Below are 21,431 nucleotides of genomic sequence, written 5' to 3' on the forward strand. Positions count from 1 at the left end.
GAAACCAGGTGAAGCAAATAGCTAATGGATGATTTTGGAGAATACTGACTGGTAGTGACAGGTAGATGCTAATTAGCAATCAACATATAATTGAGAGAAACAGCTGGTTTTTTTATCACATGGCTCACATCAAGACATGAGAAGGAGTATCAACTGGTTAGGCAATCACTTTTTTGTCACTAGAAATAAAAATAAAATAGGAAACACACAAATGCATTAACTTCACAAGCTCTAGTAAACATTAAAATAATGCTGAATGTGATTTGGGGAACTGACAAGCTGGAAGGAGCTTGCTATGTGGAGAATCAATTTTTCCAAAGTATAAAGAAAGAGACAAAATAATGTGAAAATGGAAGAGAGGATTGTTTCAACAAGAACAAGAATGAGTCGAGTCTAATGTGAAGTACTGCGATTGTTATGTACTTCTAAGTTCATCAATTTGAATATACCCAGCAAGAATTCCTGGAGGCTTGAACAGGGATGGGCTGCTGGGGGTTTGCTAAGATGTTGTGCAGTTTGGAGAACCCCCAAATCCCACTCCTGGCTGGCCCCGCCCGCCCACCCCTCCCTTCCCAGGAGTCCCCATGCGACCTGTTTTGTGTTTTTTTTTGTTTTTTGTTTTTTTTATTTTTTTTTATTGAAAAGTTTTACACAAAACAAAAAAATTTTTAAACATTTTCTCCCTCCCCTCCCCCTCCCCCCCACCCCCCCGTTTCCCCACCCTAACCCTCCCTAACCCAACCCCTGACTTCCCAGATAGAGACAGAAGCACAGTTACCAGCAAATCTGAAAAACAAATATCCCAATAATAATATGCATATATCAGAATAAGAACAGGATAATACAAAAAAGACAAAAAAGGAAAAAAAAACCATCATAACCTCCTTTCCAAAACCATTACTACATATTTATGAAACATTTCTCAACCAAATCCCATAGACACTTCCTTTGAACCGTACCTTAATTTTACAAAATCAATCCAGGGATACCAATCTATAAATATACTTATCGTAAGAGTGATCTTTTAGATATACAGAAATTTTATCCATTTCGGCAAGATTTGCTACCTTAAGCATCCATTCTTCTATAGAGCATAATTCTGCTTTCTTCCAATATTGTGCTACCAGCAGTCTAGCTGCTGTAATCATATACAATATTAATTTAGTTTCAGCAACAGTGCAGTCAGGTACTATGCCCAATAGAAAAAATTGGGGAGCAAATTTAATTTTTCTTTTAAGAATCTTCTTCTGCATTATCCACCATATTTTAATCCATAAAGCCTTAACTTTCATAAATCTACAGGCAAATTACATCATTTTTATGCTGTTTCAAATAATAGAAAACCTTTCTTCTTTTTTGTGGGGAATTGAGTCCATTAACATTCCAGGTCCGCAGCCTGACCATCGTCAAGCTTAGTTTGAAGCTTCTGAAGCATAGCCCTCATATCAGTAGGAAATCTCTTAGGCCTTGCTCCTCCCACGGCTTCAGATTGTGTAGGTACATCAACAGAGATACTCGAAGTTTACTGTATAGTCTTCTCCATTTTCTTTGCCGTTGCTCTAGTAATTCTCTGTTCTTTAAATTCCAATCCCAAGCCTACTGCTTCTTCCAGTCTCTCCACAAGCTGTTTATCAACTGACGCAAGTGCCGAGGCTGCTATCTCTATTGGCTCCTGCTGAACAGGCTGGGTCTTTTCCGATTCCAATCCTGGCTCGTCAGCATTCAAAACCTTGGAATAAAAATCTCTGGCCTTCTGAGTAGAATCCAATCGATATCTTTTCCCAGAGTAAATCAAAGTAACGCCAATTGGCAACTCCCATCTAAATTGCAGGTTACGTTTCTTCAGCTCATCCGTCAAAAATTTAAACTCTTTGCGCAGCCTAAGCATTTTCAATGGTATTTCTTTCAAAACTTTCACCTCCTGATCTCGCACAGTACATCTCTGATGATATGCAGCCTGTACAATCTCATTACGCAGGTATCTCCTTTCCAGATGAACCACCACATCTCTTGGCAAGTTTCGCTGTCTTGCATACCAGGAGTTAACTCTGTAGGCTTTCTCAATCTGTTGGAGAATCTCTTTTGGATCCACTTGTAGAAGGGGGGCAAAAGCCTCCGCGCAAATCACCCTCAAATCTTCTCCTTTCCCGCTGTCTTTATCCTCTGGCAAACCCCTTACCCACAGAACAGCCTCTAACTGCTTGTACTGGAATAGCAACTGCTCAAGCTCAATTTTATCCGCCCTCTCTTCCAACTTGTCTGCCCGGTATTCCAATTTTCCAACATCCTTCTGAGTCTCTTTAACTGCATCATCCAGGAATTCCAAATTTACAACCAGTCCAGAAAGGGCAGAAACTACATCATTTCTAATATCTTGATTAGCCCGAGCTGCCTGATCCCTCATCTCTTCCATAGTTTGGTTCATTTGATCCATTTGGTCCTGTTGGCTTCTCATTTGTTGTTTCAAATCCAACATATTTTTCTCCATATCACCAAACTTAATGTTCAAAATCTCCAATATTTCTTTATTGGTAATTGCTGCAGGTGGTGGATTTTGGGATTGAGATTGAGGTTGTGCCAACAAGGACAGCTGAGATTGTTGTAAAGGAGAGGAGGTGCCCTTGGGCTTGATACCTCTCTGTGCAGCCATAACTTGCCAAGGCGTCAAGCAAGTCAAAAAAAAAAAAAAAAAAGGAAAATCCTCTGTCTTTTTTTCCCCCCTCTTTTTCAATTCCAACCACCAGATGGCACTGTTGTATAAGGTTTCAGTAAGAGTCAATTAAGGAGAACAAGCAGAGAAAGAAAAGTAGCCATTTTAAAAGGAAAAAGTTCTCCGTTTCCCCCCCCCCCCAAAGTGAAAGTCTTTGTTATAGAGCTGTAGAATAATAAGAGAAAGCAGGAAAAAAAAACCAAAAATACTTGCAGCCACCGCTTCAGTCTCAGTCTGTCCGTTACAATTCAGCACCAATCAACAATGTAAACGGAGACGTGCCTTCCAGAGCTTGCCCTGCAAAGCAGGGGGATCCAGCTGTTGGAGCTTCCTCTCGGGCTACATGGGGAGCACCGCTTCTACCTCCAGGAATTCCTTCCTGGAGGGTCCAAACGGGCTCAACCCAGCCCGAAAAAGCTCTCCTCTGCCTCTTTGCCCGAAGCAGAGGATTTTCGCCCCTGGGAATCGCCGATGTCCGCGATTCCCGGCGACACAATCAGCTGTAGATCGGACGCTCTAAAGGGAGCGTCCTTTGCCCTGGTGGCATCCGCCGGAAGTCCGCCATGCGACCTGTTTTGGATGCAGGTAAGTGCAGGACATACACTGAGGCTCAGGGGGGCAAAAAACGGGCCTACCGGAAGTTCGGGGAGGCTGGAAATAGGCCCATTCCAGAGCGCCTCCGGAGCCTGGGGAGGCTATTTTCGCCCTATATCTATTATGTTGCTTATTTCTATATCATTATATCAATCCCTATTGCTATAACAATTATTATAGTGTTATATTGTTTTATATTACTATCCAATTACTATTACTATTGCAATATTTCCTCTATAGCATAACTTTTCTATTCACATTACAATATTACCTCTTTACTATTACTGTACTACATTCTGTAGTATTACTATTATAAAGCAATGTTTTCTTCTTAAAAATCCTGTTCTGCCTTCTATCTTAATTCCTGTCTTTGATTTTTTTTAATGCTATTTCTTTTTTCATGGCCAGCATGATGAAGACTTGTATTTTTCCAAGTTATGATTTGCTTTGCTATGCCTCTATACTTATTTTTCCTCTCTTTGAAGGAAAAATACCTTCTTTTATTCAGCAGTTTTTCTCTGTTTGTAAGTGGCTGGTGTTAGGTCCAGACCCAAAGACGACCCAGTGAAATCCAATTGAGTTCAATTCTTTATTGGTTTCCACCTAGTAGAATCACAGACTAAAGCTATAAGTTTCTAACCTAACAGAATATAACTACGAGCACCTAGGACAGCGATGGCAAACCTTTTTTGGCTCGTGTGCCATAAGTGGGGGGAGCGCAGGGGGGTCGTTTGCAGGCATGCTGCACCCATAATGCAATGCGTGACCCCCAGTGCGCATGTGCGCACTACAGGCATGACCCCCCCATTTTTGCATGCTTTTTTCGTCCTCCCTAGGCTCCAGAGGCTTTATAGGAGAATGAGGAGGGCAAAATCAGCCTCCCCCACCCTGGAAGCCCTCCGGAGGCTTCAGGGACCTTCAGGAGGCTTCCCTAAAGCCTCTGAAGCAGTCAAAATGACCCTCCATTTGCTCGGAGGGTCATTTCGAGCATTCCGAAGGCTTCAGGGACCTTCAGGAGGCTTCCCTGAAGTCTCCGAAGCAGTCAAAACAACCCTCTGAGCAAACAGGAAGTTTTTTTGCGCTACGGAGGCTTCAGGGAAGCTCATGAAGCCTCCGGAAGGCCTCCAGGGGGCTGGGGGAGGCTCTTTTCGCCCTCCCCAGGCTCCTATAAAGCCTAAGGAGCCTGGGGAGGGCGAAAAATGGCTTTAAAAAGAGTGAACTCAGCTGGCCTGCGCGCGCATGCACGCTGGCCAGCTAACAGGGCAGCACCTTGTGTGCCCTGACAAATGACTCCGCGTGCCATAGGTTCTCCATCACTGATCTAGGATGTGGCTACCCAGAACCTCTTCCTCCCTTCCCTGTCCAATTCAAGTCTGTAATTTTGGGCTTCTTTCTCTGGGAAACTGTGATACTCTTGTCAAGAGTCCTCCTTCTCTTTCTTCAGATGTACATGTATTTTTATTTAATTAATTTGTATCCCATCTTTATTATCTTTATAAATAACTCAGGGCAGTGAACATACCATATTTTTCAGAGTATAAGACGCACCAGAGTATAAAACGAAGCAAAGTTTTGAAGAGGAAAATTTTTTTTTAAAGGGTTTTGCACTCTGTAAACCTCTCAAAAACAGCCCATTTTTCGCAAAAACAGGCCCGTTTTTTTTAAAAAAGGGCATGAATGGCCCTTAGGAGGCTTGTAGACTGCTCCTGGGAGGGCCCCCCAAAAACGAGAAGAAAATGGGCCCATTTCTTGTCAAAAAAAGAGAGTATGGATAGCCTTTAGGAAGCTTATAGAGTGCTGCTGGGGCTGCGGGGGGCATAATTGAGGAAAAAACGGCCCATTTTTTGCTCATTTCTGCCCTCCCCAACCCCCAGGAGCTCTCTGAAAGCCTTCTAAAAGCTATGCACAGCCATTTTGGTGAAGGGGGCAGAATTTTGGGAGGCAAAAAATACTGTATTCAGTGTATATGACGCACCCAGATTTTCATTTTTGGAAAAAGGTGCGTCTTATACTCTGAAAAATATGGTACTTAAGGCTTCTTCCTCTTCTATTTTTCCTACAAAAGCAACCTTTTGTGATGGGTTGCACTGGCCTCGAGTCGCCCATCTGGCTTTCATGCCTAATGTGGTACTAGAACTCACAGTCTCTAGGATGATGACTTAACCACTAGACCAAACTGACTCATCCCATCACAGCTACACAGCTTCCAAAATACACCTGTCCTCCTGTCACTTCCCACACCTGTTGAAAGGTGCAGATTTATAGGCAGCTCTGCCGTGCAGATATTGGGAAGAGGCTCAAATGGGAAGAGAAAGAAGGCAGCATTGGTGCCTGCAATTTTTCTAAGTAGACACAGACATGTTTCTTTCATCTAGAAATATCTGTTATTATGTTTCCAAATTGATAAATAATCAACCTTGAAGAAATCAAAAACATTTCTAAATATTTAACATTTTTAGCAAAAATGTTAAAGCTTGGGCAATAATACTAAAATTGATTTCATCTTCTGTCAAATTGTGCATCTGTTTTTGAGTTTTCTCTGATAAAGTAACACAGCAGTGACACATATTACATCATAACTATCAAAGAGAATTTAGGTTGAACTACGGTTAGTAAAATACCGTCAGCAAGTACATTTTATTTGTGTTCTTGAACAGCTAGTTTAACTCCTAGGATTTTGTTTTCTTAGCATATTTGGATTGTCAAGTATTCTAGTAAGTTCTATTTTATAGTAAAAGTAGACCTTATTTTCTTCTCTTCAATATAGCCAATTGCTGCAAATTCACTACATTTCTATCAATTGTTAAACTAGGCTTCAGAAATTCTTCAAAAGGTGGTCCTACCACAATAGTACCACAGGTGACAACTGGGAACAAGTTCTTTTCTGTAAGAACACTCCAGTTATGAAATTTCTTCCCAACAGGGACTTACGAAATGCTGCTCCACTGTTTCAAGTACCAAATTAAACTTTATATAAAGTCCCACCCCCACCTGTCAAATACAACATCCTAGGTTCTTGGAAAGAACTCAATATATATGAAGGTCAACACCAGCAACTTTACTTGATACAGCTTACATCCTATGATGATACTTTTAGCACCATCAAACAACAATATCTGCCTATCCCAGATCTTAGGAAGGACTAGATAGACAGTTAGACAGATAGACAGATAGATGGACAGACAGACAAATCCAAATCTAATCTATGCATCTGGCTGACTTACAATCACCACCACCAACAATAATATATTACATTTAAATACTATCTTTTTATAGCAAGCAGAAACACAGACCAATTTTTTATTAATCCATGCAGTCTTACTCTTACCATGAAGTAGAAACTCCATTAAATAAAAGGAAAGATGTATCGAGCCAATGCTTGTTTCTCTCATAATATGACTTGTTTTATGCTAATGTTGAACACTTCAGTGTCACTCTACTGACTTCCCAAAACAAGATGAGTTGGTCATTTCTAACCTTCATCTGTTTTCCACACTATTCTTTTTCTACTATTGTATCTTGCCTGCTTGCCTAGGTTTCTAAGATGGAGATATGTGCTAATACATGTTACACAATGCCAGAACCATCTCACTTTCAGAGCAGAGACAGCTTATTACCCAAATTTTCAGCTCTATTGTAGTCATGGTTTGAGAAATACAATTTAATAAATAACCCTTGAAAGATCTGTCCTTGTAGTAATTATGAGTACATTGTCTACAGCAAATGTTATAATTCGCGAATGATCTATTACACTGGGCATGCAAAACGGAAAAAAAAGGAGGAGTAAAGTGAAAATAATTAGTCTTGAATTATTTAATATTTTGATTTGGAAGCAGCAACAAGCAACTGAAGCCTGGAAATGTGCTGCAAAAGGTTTCCTCTGAAAATGGTGCCAATATCACATTGTGTAGAAATTGCTTTAACCTCACTTGAATCTCTGAGTAATGATTAGCAGAGACAAATGAAGGACATCAGCCTCCAGGTGCAACCTTGCTATACATCAGATTCACCCTCAAATTACTAATTAGAAGCCAAACCACAGTGTGCAAACCTCCTCCTAAGCAAAGCTACTGAATGAATAAAATGTGCTCTAGAGCTATTCTTGACAGATTGCATGCATAGCACTGTGTATTATTGTGAAAGATTGTGCATTTCTGTCAACCCACTGCATATTACAGGTGTAATTCATATGCATATGGGGAAGCAAATTTGCATAGTTGCATCCTTATGTTAAACGATTTATCTTTGAACATGAAGTGCTCATCAATGCTTTTTTTTAAAAAAATGTTGCAATAGTCAGAGATATATGAGCATTCCTTACAGACATAAAGCTAACATCTGGATCAGGCATTTTTACATGGAAGCCTTGGATAGAGGTAAGAAATAGTTCTTTCAATTTACTGATGTTGATATCACAACAGTTCTCACGCCACTTGGAGGAAATTGATTATCTGGACCTGTGCCAGTCCGGTTTCCGGCCCGGCCACAGCACGGAGACGGCATTGGTCACGTTGGTAGATGATCTCTGGAGGGCCAGAGATGGGGGTTGCTCCTCCATCCTGGTCCTATTAGACCTCTCGGCGGCTTTTGATACCATTGACCATGGTATCCTATTGCATCGACTGGAGGGACTGGGGGTGAGGGGCACTGTTCTGCGGTGGTTCTCCTCCTACCTCTCTGGCCGAGTGCAATTTGTGTTGGCAGGGGGGCAGAGGTCATCCCTGAGGCCGCTCACTTGTGGGGTGCCGCAAGGGTCGGTCCTCTCGCCTCTCCTGTTCAACACATACATGAAGCCGCTGGGCGAGAACATTCGTGGGTTTGGGGTAGATTACCATCAGTACGCGGATGATACCCAGCTGTACATTTCTACCCCAAACCACCCCAACGATGCCGTCAAAGTAATAATAATAATAATAATAATAATAATAATAATAATAATAATAATAATAATAATAATAATTTTATTTGATTAGCCGCAACCCTCTCCCGAAGGACTCGGGGCGGCGTACAATCAAAACAGATAAAAAACAAATAAAGACAAACATACATACATAAAGAACAGAGACATATACATGTGCATGGAGGAGGTAGACTCATAAGTGAAAGACAATTAAAAAACACAATTTAAAATCCCATTAAATAAAATTACTGAATTAAAAAAAACCCATCAGGAGCGTTATGAAATTATGATTGAGCCAGGCCAGCTATTTGGAATAGGTGGGTCTTGAGCTTTACACTGAAGGAGCGGAGATCAGTAGTGGTCCTAATATCCGGGGGGAGGTCATTCCACAGGGCTGGGCCCGCCACAGAGAAGGCTCTGCTCCTAGGCGCCGCCCCACGACACTGTCTGGTGGACGGCACCTGGAGAAGTCCCTCTCTGTGGGAGCAGATGGGTCGTAGGGATGTATGGGGCAGAATTCGATCCCGCAGGTAACTAGGTCCTGAGCCACCGGGACAAAGTGATGTCCCGGTGTCTGGAAGCCGTATGGATCTGGATGGGAAATAACAGACTCAGGCTCAACCCGTCCAAGACGGAGTGGCTGTGGCTACCGGCACCCCGGTTCAACCAGTTGACTCCATCACTGGCCATTGGGGGCGAACAGCTGGCCCCCGTGGATCGGGTACGCAATTTGGGCGTCCTCCTAGATGCCCGGCTGTCAATGGACGACCATGTGACAGCCGTGGCAAGGGGGGCGTTTCACCAGGTTCGCCTGGTGCGCCAATTGCGTCCCCTATTGGACCGGAACGCCCTCCGCACAGTCACCCATGCGCTTGTGACGTCCCGGCTGGACTACTGCAACGCTCTCTACATGGGGCTCCCCTTGAGATGCACCCGAAGGCTGCAGTTGGTTCAGAATGCGGCCGCGCGGGCAGTTTCGGGAGTCGCTAGGTATTCCCACGTAACACCTCTCCTGCGCGGGCTGCACTGGCTACCTGTAGTTTTTCGGGTGCATTTCAAGGTGCTGATTATCATCTTTAAAGCGCTCCATGGCACGAGACCTAGGTATTTGCGGGATCGTATCCTGCCCCATACATCCCTTCAGCCGATCCGCTCACACAGAGAGGGACTCCTCAGGGTGCCGTCCACTAGGCTGTGCCAGCGGGCGACGCCCAGGGGAAGGGCCTTCTCTGTGATGGGCCCGACCCTCTGGAATGACCTTCCCCCTGATATTAGAATAACCACGGACCTCCGCTCCTTCCGTAAGAAGCTTAAAACCCACCTGTTCAATTTAGCTGGCCTGGCCTAATCCCAGCTCTTCCACCTCAGTCTGTATTTTTAAATTTTACGGGTTGGTTTTAGGCCGAGTTTTAATTTTTATAAATTTGTACAGGGGTTAAGGTTTAATTTGATTTTAATGGTATTTATTCTTATGTGTATGGTTTTTTAATTTGATGCCTGTACACCGCCCCGAGTCCCTTTGGGGAGAGGGGGCGGTCTAGAAATCAAATAAATTGAATTGAATTGAATTGACTCTATGTACACTTTAATTTTTGGAAAGGGCAAAAAATAGATTTGGGATAACAAATATAAAACTAGAGTTTCTCTTCTTTCTAAATGAAGCAGTAGTTCCCCTGAAAACTTTCCAATAAGTGTTTTTTCTCTAGCTTCCCATCACTCTGAAAAAACTCAAAACTGCCCAAGGAACTACTGATTCAATTCTACAGAGGAATTATTGAGTCTGTCATCTGAACCTCCATAACTGTCTGGTTTGGCTTTGCAACCAAATAAGACAACCATAGACTTCAACGGATAATTAGTACTGCAGAAAAAACAATGGCTACCAACCTGCCTTCCATTGAGGACCTGTACAGTGCATGAGTCAAAAAGAGGGCTGTGAAAATATCTACAGACTCCACATATCCTGCACATAAACTGGTTCAACTTCTACTCTCAAAACAACGCTATAGGGCACTGCACACCAGAACAACTAGACACAAGGACAGTTTTTTCCCAAATGCCATCACACTGCTTAACAATTAATTCTCACAACACTGCCAATAATTTACCAAGACTGTATTACTATTATTCTTCTCTTCCTTCCTAGTATCTATCTCTCTCCACTTATGACTATAACCATGTTGCTTGTATGATTCAATTTATATTGTTTTTATTTGTTTCCTAGTATGATTTGATAGCTTATTAGTAACCTATGATTATCACTAAGTGTTGCATCTTTTTATTCTTGATTAATGTGTTTTATTCTCCTTATGTACACTGAAAGCATATGCACCAAAGACAGATTCCTTGTGTGTCGAATCACATTTGGCCAATAAAGAATGTTATTCTATTCTATCACTCTGAGAAGCAGAGATTCTGTAAACAAAAAGCAAAAAAGAGAGAACATACATCTTCCAGTAACACACCATGCACACAAAAATACTTACCAATGGTAGTTTTCAATTATGTATGGCACCAAATTTGCCACATGATACCCAGAACAATCTTAAGAAGCATTTGAAGTAATAAATTAGTACCAGGTAAAATGTTTCCATTAGAGACTCATCCAAATTCAGGAAATTACTGGTACAGGAAAGTGGTTCAATTGTCAACAAAATATACCAGAAAATTTGCCCGAGCAGAATATAATCCACTCCTTTAGTATTGAAAATAGCAATAGCACTTAGACTTATATACCGCTTCACAGTGCTTTTACAGCCCCCTCCAAGCGATTTACAGAGTCAGGATATTGTCCCCAACAACCTGGGTCCTCATTTTACCCACCTCGGAAGGAGGGAAGGCTGAGTCAACCTTGAGCCTGGTGAGATTTGAACTGCAGCTAGCAGTCAGCTGAACTAGCCTGCAGTACTGCACTCTAACCATTGCGCCACCTTGCAAAATAATGATTAGCAACTTACTTCTTTGTCTAAAAGACAGGGCAAAGCACTAACAACATTCTGAGTTTGGAGCAGAGTTTGAGGAATGGCCATCCCTGTGGCTCTTTCCAAGAAAGGAATTCCCAAGGGGCACAGTAGGACTTATGGATGAACAAGCAAAGGAACGCATTACACCCAAATGATCCTAACCCCACAAGCTTAAATAAATCCCTTTGGGGAGGGGTGAAAAGTGTGAACCATGCATGGGCAAGCAATCTGAATAACATTACTTCAAGCATTTATGAATTCTCTTAAATACAAGAAAAATCAATAAAGGGGTTTAACTGGATCACAAGCAGTGAAGTTAGAACTATAATTTCCTTTAAAAAAAATCAAAGAGTGCTGATTTCCCATTTATTTTCCCTGCCAGAGGTCAGTTGATCAGATGGCGGGTGCTTTATAACAAAGCCAAAAATGCTGAGTTAGGGACAGTGGCTACATAATTTTGTAACAACAGAAATAAAACGAAGCCACAGGGGCAAACAACAACTTCAGAAAAGAATATTGTCTTGAGTGGTTTAGCAATACAGAAATATTTTATACTTAGGCTACATGTTGGCTCTCTTCCCAGAATTGCTACCTATGTAAGATACTACTAACACTTACATCTTGGATGGCATTTTCATTTCAATGCCCTTTACCAATACTGATTAATTCACACTATAACCTTTGTGAGACAGGTTAACAATTACCTCCATTCTTAGGGGAGAAAGAAAGCTTCTATTGCAATCTTGGATGTAACTATTCAGAAGAGCTTGTAGTCTTCCCTTTGAATCATCTGTAGTTCTCCAGAGCTTATAGACAGTCCATTTCTCCAATTGCTGGAGTCTTTGCAGCAGTCATTTCTTGCCTTAATGGGTCTCAGCTTGCCTAGAAGAACTTTCAAGAGAAAAAAAAAAGACTGAGTCGGCGTTGCATCTCCTTCTGCTGAGACCATTTTGTGTCTGAATTGACAAGCGCACCAATATTATTTCCCTTTTGCATAAAGTAAAGTTTAAGATTTTTTTTTTCCAGGACCTGTGGAAGCTTGGGACATTGCAATTTTTGCTCCTTGTTCTCATGCTTGTAAAGTTTGCAGAGAAGACACTTCATAGACATCTTGATTTCCTTTAGAGCAGTGGTGTCAAACTCGTGTAATCACATTGTCATCACATGACATATCATGACTGTTTCCCCTTCATTAAAATGGGGGTGGGCGTGACCAACACGTGACTCATCTGGCTCACAGGACACGGGTTTGACACCCCTGCTTTAGAGAAAATGGAGAGTAGAATTGTGGAACTGAAGAAATAAATACACTCAAATAAAACATATAACATCAGTAATAGATAGTGCTTAAAGAGACCTTGGAGATTTTCCAGTCAAAAGTCCAAGAAGATGCATAGAAGAATTGCACAGAACATCTCTGACTGTTAGATATCTAACCTCTGCTTAAATGGAAAATTAAAGCCTTTGGAAAACTCCAATTACCATTTTTTAAATTACTCTTATCCCAATCTCAAGCTTAATTTAAATTTGTTTTCTTTTAAATTAATCCTTATTTCAGGTTTTATTAGTAAAATACAGCAGCTATCTCAATAAGCAATGTTATAATATATACAGATATATGTTGGTGTTCTGATTTACAGTACCATATTCTGGCTCTTGAAAAACTGATCAGCACACAGAAGAAAGAACTAAACAATGTACAAACAGCTATAGGTGCTCAGAACACATCCTCTGTATAGATAAACTAGTAAGCAGACTGTTGAATACACAGATATATATATGAAGACCCTCCATGCCTGCATGAATTTCAGTCTCACTGGGCTTTATACAATGGTATAATTAGCCTATACATCTTAATATCATTATCATATTGTCTTGATTGTTTGAATCAAAGAACAAAGGAAAATTAAGAATGAAGGAAAGAATATACATAAATACTAACAGTAATTTTCCTTGCTGAGAGTAGATTTACAGTTACAACAGTAGAGCAAAAATGGAGCTGTTTGGAATAGGAATAGCAGATGTGATACTTTCAGTGGTGAAAAATACCTTCTGTTACCATGAAAAATAGTGAGGCAATGATGAACCACTGTAAAATTTACATATATGTTACTATCCAAGCATATCTAAAATTGGAGGTGTTGCTCTAGGGATCATTCCATTTTAACATGAAATTCCCCCTTCAATATTCAGTAGGAACTTGTGACATGGCTGAACAATATTTAAATGAATATTTAAGTTGACAAAAAAATAGCAAGAATAAAACAGTAATGTGGGATAATAACAGCACAAACTAATTCCCCTACTGTTTGAAAAGAAATTATTTTAAAAATGGCAAATGGGGTTGACCAAGACTAAGACTTTATTAATTAATGTATTTAAAAGGCACAAGCTTTGGAGCTGAAGTCTTTTTTTAAAAAATTGTTAATTGGAAAAGGTGCTACCAGACTCCTCACTCTTTGCTACTATAAACTTACATGGCTCTATTCCTAAAGGACCTAGAGAAAGTGCTCCCTCTCCATTGCAAACTTGCTGATGTGTCAGTTTTTCTAATAGAAACAGACATGTTTTAATTGGCTCCTTCAAATTCTGATTTCAAAAAAAATCCAGAAATGTCTATTATTTTTGCTTTGGAACAAATTAAATATTGGATGACACTGTTGCAAGCATGGACAAACTCTTTCCTATAATTAGAATATAGGCCCGTCTGTCACTCAGGAATATGAACTCCACTTAACATTATATTTTTTACACTCCTATGCTGCTTTTCCTTACGGTTTAAGAGGTATGGAATTTCTCATCATTTTATCCTCACAACCCTGTACACAACATTCCTGTATATAGATATAGATAAAATATACTTGGTCAAATTCATCCAGTGAATTCCATGATTGAGATCGGATTTGAAGTCCAATATCTAAACCAAATGTTTCCCAACCTTGACCACATTAAGATGTGCAGACTTCTGTTCCCAGAATTCCTCAGCAAGCATGCTGACTGAGGAATTCTGGGAGTTGAAGTTCACATATCTTAAAGTAGCCAAGGTTGAGAAACACTGCCTTAACTACTACACCTCTCTATTTTGTCAATGGCAGTTTTGTTCCTGCAATTGTACTATGAAGCTAATGAAAAACAGAACTCTGGATTTCTTCTTTGCTTCCTTGGCTTACCAGTATATGACTTCCATATCACAGATGCCTTCACATAACAAGAACGGCTAAGAATAAAATTCTGTAATAAACTCATTTTGAAATCAGTATCCTAAATTTATTAGTGTGGGTTCTTATAGAGATTTGCAAGGAAAAAGGAAAACATTTCCATGATATAAACTCACAGTTAAGTATTTTGTTGGTCTAGTAGTTGGTCAGAAGCAGTGCTGGGTTTCAAATTTTTTTAGAACTTCTTCTGTAGGTGTGGCCTGCTATGTGGGAGTGGCTCGCTGGCCATGTGACTGGGTGGGAGTGGCTTGCCAGCCATATGACCGAGTGGGAGTGGCTTGGCAGTCATGTGACTGGGTGGGCATGGCCAACTTGTAAAATGTGGTGAAACTCACTTAACAACGCTCTTGCTTAGCAACCAAAATGTTGGCTCAGAAACTCTGGCATTTGAAGCATGCAAGTCTTAAAGCTGTCAAGTTACAAGACCCTTGCAGCCCTAACCCTTTAGAAAAAAAAACCCCAGGGGTGTTCAAACTTGACAGCTTTAAGACTTTAAGGTTTAGATAGGACTCTTAGAGGTGGGGGGCGATTGGTGAGCCAGCCAATCAGTGAGCAGCGGGCGGGGCAAGCATGGTGCGGATGGGCAGGGGGAAGGATCTGGAACCGGTTCTAAACGGTACGGTAGATTTGTGGAATCTCTTCTATAGAAGAGGTTAGAACTGGCAGGAACCCACCCCTGGTCAGAAGGTACAAGTGGCTGCAGGAGGCGGCCAGAACAGGTATTGTGATATTAGTGTAAACTCTTTGTGTAGTTGTGTGCAATGTCATGATGCAAATACGAATTGGTAAAACTTGTGCCATGACATCACAATGTACAATTTGTCATTTTGGCATCATTGTCATTTAGAAACACAAAGCTATGTCAAAAGGTATTTTTAAATGACCTGTGTTTATGTGTATGTGTAAGTATGTGTATGCGTGTGTGTGAGAGAGAGGGAGAGAGAGAGACAGAAAAGCTTATGTGAAAGTTGCTTTTCTTCACTAGCTTCTATGATTAACAATCCTATTTCATTTTAATCTACTTTCAGTAGCGCACATTACAAAGGAAATAAAATCTTGCTTCATTGTAATAACATTGCAGTTTTTCTCGTCTTTTAATTTCTGAACAGATCCTACAGAGTTGCAATATTGCTTGCCACAGTTTTGCTTAGGTCTCTTATTTCTGCAGCTCCTCTTATTACCATGTGGCAGGGCACCCCATAGGCACAATAAATAAATAATACAACACCAGGAGCAGTTACAACTCAGAAAATACATTATTAAAAAATTAAGAAATAAATATCTCCCTCCCCTCTTTCCTTAAATAGAGATTGATTTTATAATGTGAAATGCTGAGGAGCACTGCCAGGAGGTATATAAGGGCTTGGGGATATAGAGAATACATGGCAAATTGGCATTTTTGCTCCCCAGACAAGAGAAAAAAGAAGGGGGGGAGAAACCCTCCCTGAGTGAATATGTGCATTTGTCAAATGGAAACAGAATCGGATTGTTTACTGTCTCAATATAATGTTCTGAATGCACAAAGATCTTGAAGGGTAGATGAACATTATGTATTGACCGCATTCATAATTATTGTATATAGCCCAGGATCACAGTCCTGATCAGGGGGAAATTTGTGTAAGATCATTAATTTTCCTGGGCTTTAAAAGCATCCTGAACTATACTCATTTATGATTCTGAAGGGCAGACTAAATAATGTGTAAAATGCATATTAGATTAAGGGGCGTCCTTGTTTTGAGGAGGAGGGGGGTGTTGTTTAGAGACAAGGTAGACCCAATCTGAATCACATCTATGGTCCATAGACTAAAAGAAAGCTGTAAACGCCTCTCTTTGTTTATACAAATTCATTGTAACCTCCGTAGGCAGATAATGGAGTTTAAACATTCCCTCAGTCAGTGCTGGTGTTGATGGCCGGGGGAGGGGGGGAGTTTGAAAATTCCCTCTGAAAATGACAGACTGGATACTTTTAGACAACAGGTTTGGAGAAAGATTTAGGCTGCCTTCCTTGCCCAATCTGGATTAGGCTATTATTTTCATATAATTAAAAAAAAAGCGAGAATACAACAACAATAAAATAAAATATAAAAGTATAATTACAACATAAAAACAAATTAATTTTAAAAATACATCAATGAAGAAGAAATATCTGCCAGCTTAAGTCCTATTTCAGCAGTAAATCAGTTTAATGCTAAAAAGCATGATGAAATGCTAATGTTTTTGCTTGCTGCTTAAGGACAACTACAAGGAAGTCGGTTGGGCTCTCTTGGGAACATTAAAATGGGTTTGCTTATTTAGCAGAGGAAATGAGTCTTACTTTCAGGTGAACAGGAACAAGAAAATTATGTTTAGGATGATTGTTGCTGGACACACCACCATTATTTATTATTTGCCAGCAAAATTGTGTTTTAAGTTCTGCCTTGGCTTCCATAAAACCCTCTAGGGCAGCGATGGCGAACCTTTTTTGGCTTGCGTGCCATAAGTGGGGGGAGCGCGGGGGGGTCGTGTGCGGGCGCGCCGCACCCATAATGCAACGCGCCCCCAGTGCGCATGCATGCACAACGCACCCATTTTTGCATGCTTTTTTCGCCCTCCCCAGGCTCCAGAGGCTTTATAGGAGCCTGGGGAGGGCGAAAAGAGCCTGCCCCGGCCCCTGGAGGCCCTCGGAGCCTTCAGGGAATGTCTGGAGGCTTCCCTGAAGCCTTCGGAACACTTAAAACCACCCTCCGAGCAACCCGGAAGTGACTTCCGGGTTGCTCGGATGGTCGTTTTAAGAGCTCTGAAGGCTTCAGGGAAGCCTCGGGACGGTCCCTGAACAGGCACGAGATGTGCGTCTCCATCGCCCGGGCCCGGATCGCCTCCGCCACGCGGCGCCTCGGGCCCGGCGTCCTTGCACCGCTCCACCCAGCCTCTGCACGCTCGCCAGGGCTTGGCCTTCACATCGCCGCCGCTGCCGCTAGGGCAGGCGCGGCCGAGGCCTGACGGACTTCCCTTTGGCTGAGCCCGTCCTGGCGGCGGCGGCGGCGGCAGCGATGTGAAGGCCGGGCCCTGGCGAGCGCGCAGAGGCTGTGCGGAGCGGCGCAAGGGACCGAGGCGGCTGCGCGGCTGTCAGGGCTCAGCCGCGCCGCCCTCGCCTCCTCCTCCTCCTCCTCCTCTAGCCGCGCCATGCCAGGCAGGCCGCGCAGCCGCCTTGATCCCGGCCTCAGGCAGCGCCGCACCGCGCTCAATAGTCGCAACTCAGCTGCCTGCCGCCTTTCCCCTCCTTTGTCTCCCAGCCGGGGCGGCCCGCCGCCAAGTTGCAACTATTGCCGCCGCTGCTGCCGCCGTTCACAGGACCCGCCTCTCACCCTCTTCCTCCAGTCGGCAGGCTCCGATTCGTTCGCTGCCTGCCGGGCCCTGGCGCCGCGTTCAAGCCGGAGGGGGAAAGGAGGAGAAGGAGAAGGAGGACAACAAAGCCCCCTTCACTTTCCCCGTCCCCCCCCCTTTCGGCTTAATCCTTGCGACGCCCATGCAAAGCCCCGAGGGGACGGATTCCTGTGCGGGACGCATGGCAGGAAGGCTATAGAGTCCCCCCTCCCTCCGCCGTCCAGACTGTCCCTGAAGCCTTCGGAACGCTTAAAATGACGCTCCGAGCAAGCCGGAGGTCACTTCCGGTTTGCTCGGAGGGTGGTTTTAAGCGTTCTGAAGGCTTCAGGGATGGTCCCTGAAGCCTCCGGGGGGGCGGGGGGGGGCTCTTTTCGCCCTCCCCAGACTCCTATAAAGCCTCTGGAGCCTGGGGAAGGCGAAAAATAGCTTTTAAAAAGGTGAACTCATCTGGCCAGCGCGCGCATGCGCGCTGGCCAGCTGACAGGGCAGCGCCTCACGTGCCCTGACAAATGGCTCCGCGTGACCAAAAGAAAGGCTGAGTGCCAAAGAATTGAGGCCTTTGAACTATGGTGCTGGAGAAGACTCCTGTGAGTCCCTTGGACTGCAAGGTAATCAAACCAGTCACTCCTAGAGGAGATCAACCCTGACTGCTCTTTAGAAGGCCAGATCCTGAAGATGAAACTCAAATACTTTGGCCACCAAATGAGAAGGAAAGACTCACCGGAGAAGAGCCTAATGCTGGGAACGATTGAGGGCAAAAGAAGGATGGGACTACAGAGAATGAGGTGGCTGGATGGAGTCACCAAAACAGTAGACATGAGCTTAAATGGACTCCAGAGGATGGTAGAGGATAGGAAGGCCTGGAGGAGTGTTGTCCATGGGGTCATGATGGGTCAAACACGACTTCGCAACTAACAACAACAACATCATATCTAGATTATTGCATTCCGACTTTGTGAAACTCATGAAAGAAATGTCTTTATTTTAAGCCTGCTCTTTCGTAGCAGATGCTTTTAAGTCTGTGGCTGTTCTTGAGCATTTTATCTTCAGTTCCTAGCCATTCTATTTGTTTGGAAGACATACTGGGAAATATTGTTCTGAACTTCAGCCTCTAGACTAGCAAAATACTGTCTAGCTTGGTGGACAAGACTGTATGGTGTTCAATGTTGAAATCGGATTCAAGTACTACGTAGATAGACCAGTCAGCATCTCTTCTTGGAATAGGGAGGAGACCATTTTCTGTTTTGCCTCAGGAACAACATGTCCTCTGAGGGAAATAGGTGGTTTGGAAATAGGATACTAAACAAACAAACAAACAAATGTTTTCAGCCAGATGTGAAGAGCTTGCATTTTATTTTACAGAATTATATTTCAACTTCTTATAAATTGCCACCACAGCTTGAATTGCGTGCTAAAATCTATTTTTGCCTAGTGCTTTGAAACTGTTAAGTGCTCATTCTTGACTCCAAGAGAGCGTGGTGGCTCTAAGGACTCTCTCAGTGAAGATCCATCTGCAGATGAAGTGAGCTCACTCCAATGTTCCCATGGCATCACCAATGGGCAGGAGCAATCCCACTATATTCCAGTTTCCTTCTGCTTCATTTCCTTGATTTTGGTCGATCAAAGTTCCTTGGTTGTTTCCACCTTTCAGCAAGCTAATTCTGATAGAATTAGGATTGGATGGAATAAAAATTGATGTAAGAGGAGAATTTCAATTAGCAGAATCAGCTTGCATCTTTTTTTTAGCTTATTCTACCCAGAACACTATCTAATTCAGACTGCATCTTGACAATTTTTGATAAATGAAAGCTACATATTCCCTTGTCTAAATACAGACGAGAATCATTGCAGTATCGTTATATGTATATAGTTCAATTTTTATTTAGCAATGAAGCTCAAAAATATTCCAAGAATTTAATAGGAGGGGAATCTTGTAAACTCCTTGAGCTCCCTGTAATAAATAAAGATATGTTCTTCAAATGTTAAAAGGTTACTTTCAAGATTTAAAGTTTGAATTGTTTCTTAATTGGTATGTTAATCAGTTAACATTTTAGCTAAACAGTTGGGGAGGATTTTAATCAATAGTGTGCATTTTAAATGCGGGTTAAGTATTCTGAGCACTTTGGTTTATTTTCCAAGTCTCTATTGGGCGACTCATAGAAAATGCAGGCTGGAAGATAAAATGTTGGTTTTTAGAAACAATTTAGTTATGTTAGATTGTAATTAATCAATACTAGGGATAATGTGCTACTTTATTATGAGTTATTGTGCATTGGAATTTACATTGTAGATAAATCTTTGTTTGCTAGAAATATGCATTTTTCTACCTTCTAATTGTTTCCGAATATTCTTATATACCAAACAAACAAACCCAACACCAATTTGGATCCCAATTTGGCAATTTGGAAACTTTCCTCAAGCTGATTAAAAAGCTGTTAACTCAACTGAAAGTAGGGATCAAAATCTCACTTCAACAATCTGAATCTTACAAAACACTGTAATTTTATGCTATTCATAAAAAGCATTTTCAGCAATAATGGCATCTTATTAGGAGATAACATTTCCAAAATGTAAGAGAGAAAACTATAGAGAGTAATCTAGATGTGTTTAAATGTTTATATTTTAAAATAGAAATAAAAATTAATCTCTTTAGGAGGATTGAAACTACAGATGATTATACTGACTGTCGTTTATTTTGTTTTATTTTTTATTTTATTTCATTTTGATTTGATTTTTGTAATAACTATCTTTTATTTGGATTTATCTGCACAACTTTCCATGGTTTCATGGATCGCTGCAATGAAAAATTACACTTGAGAATAAATTAATTCAAAAATAAACTTCAAATCCAAACCACACATATTTTTATTAGGTATGTTCCCAAAGACTATAAATGAAAGACATCATACCAGAGGTGGGTTCCTACCGGTTCAGACCGGTTTGGCCAAATACTATCCATGTCAAAATTCTTCTGAATCTTGAGCCTATCTTCCAAAGTGTTAGGAATTCCCTCCAGCTTTGTATCATCCACATCCACATCCTTCATTCTAATTCTTTTTCCAACAGTGGCCAAAGACAATTGTCTATTCTTTTCTGTGGTACAAAGTATTGTGTGGCAATATGTGTACAATCCTATTTATCCCACAGACTGTATCTGTGAATCCTTGTATATGTGCATGCTGAGAAGCCAGAACAAACAGCAAAGAGCCACAGTGGTGCAGTAATTAGAATGCAGTACTGCAGGCTACTACTGCTGACTGCCAGCTGCTAGAAGTTTGGCAGTTCAACTCTCACCAGGCTCAAGGTTGACTCAGCCTTCCATCCTTCCAAGGTGGGTAAAATGAGGAGCCAGATTGTTGGGGGCAATAAGCTGACTCTGTAAACTGCTTAGAAAGGGCTGTAAAGCATTGAGAATATAAGCCTAAGTGCTATTGCTATCATCTAGTTCCAGGTCACCTGCCCAAAAAAGGTACAAAAACTTAGAATGCACCATTCAGCAATAGTGAGTTAATGCCCCACTGCATGGTAGCTGTGGAATTCTGGGAGTTGAAGTCCACGTATCTTAAAAGTTGCCAAGATTGAGTAACAATGCCCCACTGCCTGACGCATAGAGATTCATTGGAGATACTATATGAAAAGAGCCATTGAGTCTACAGTAAACTACGCCCAAGTACCAGGGGTTG

Source organism: Natrix helvetica (assembly GCF_964273705.1).
Source record: "Natrix helvetica genome assembly, chromosome: 2".
Classification (NCBI taxonomy): Eukaryota; Metazoa; Chordata; class Lepidosauria; order Squamata; family Natricidae; genus Natrix; species Natrix helvetica.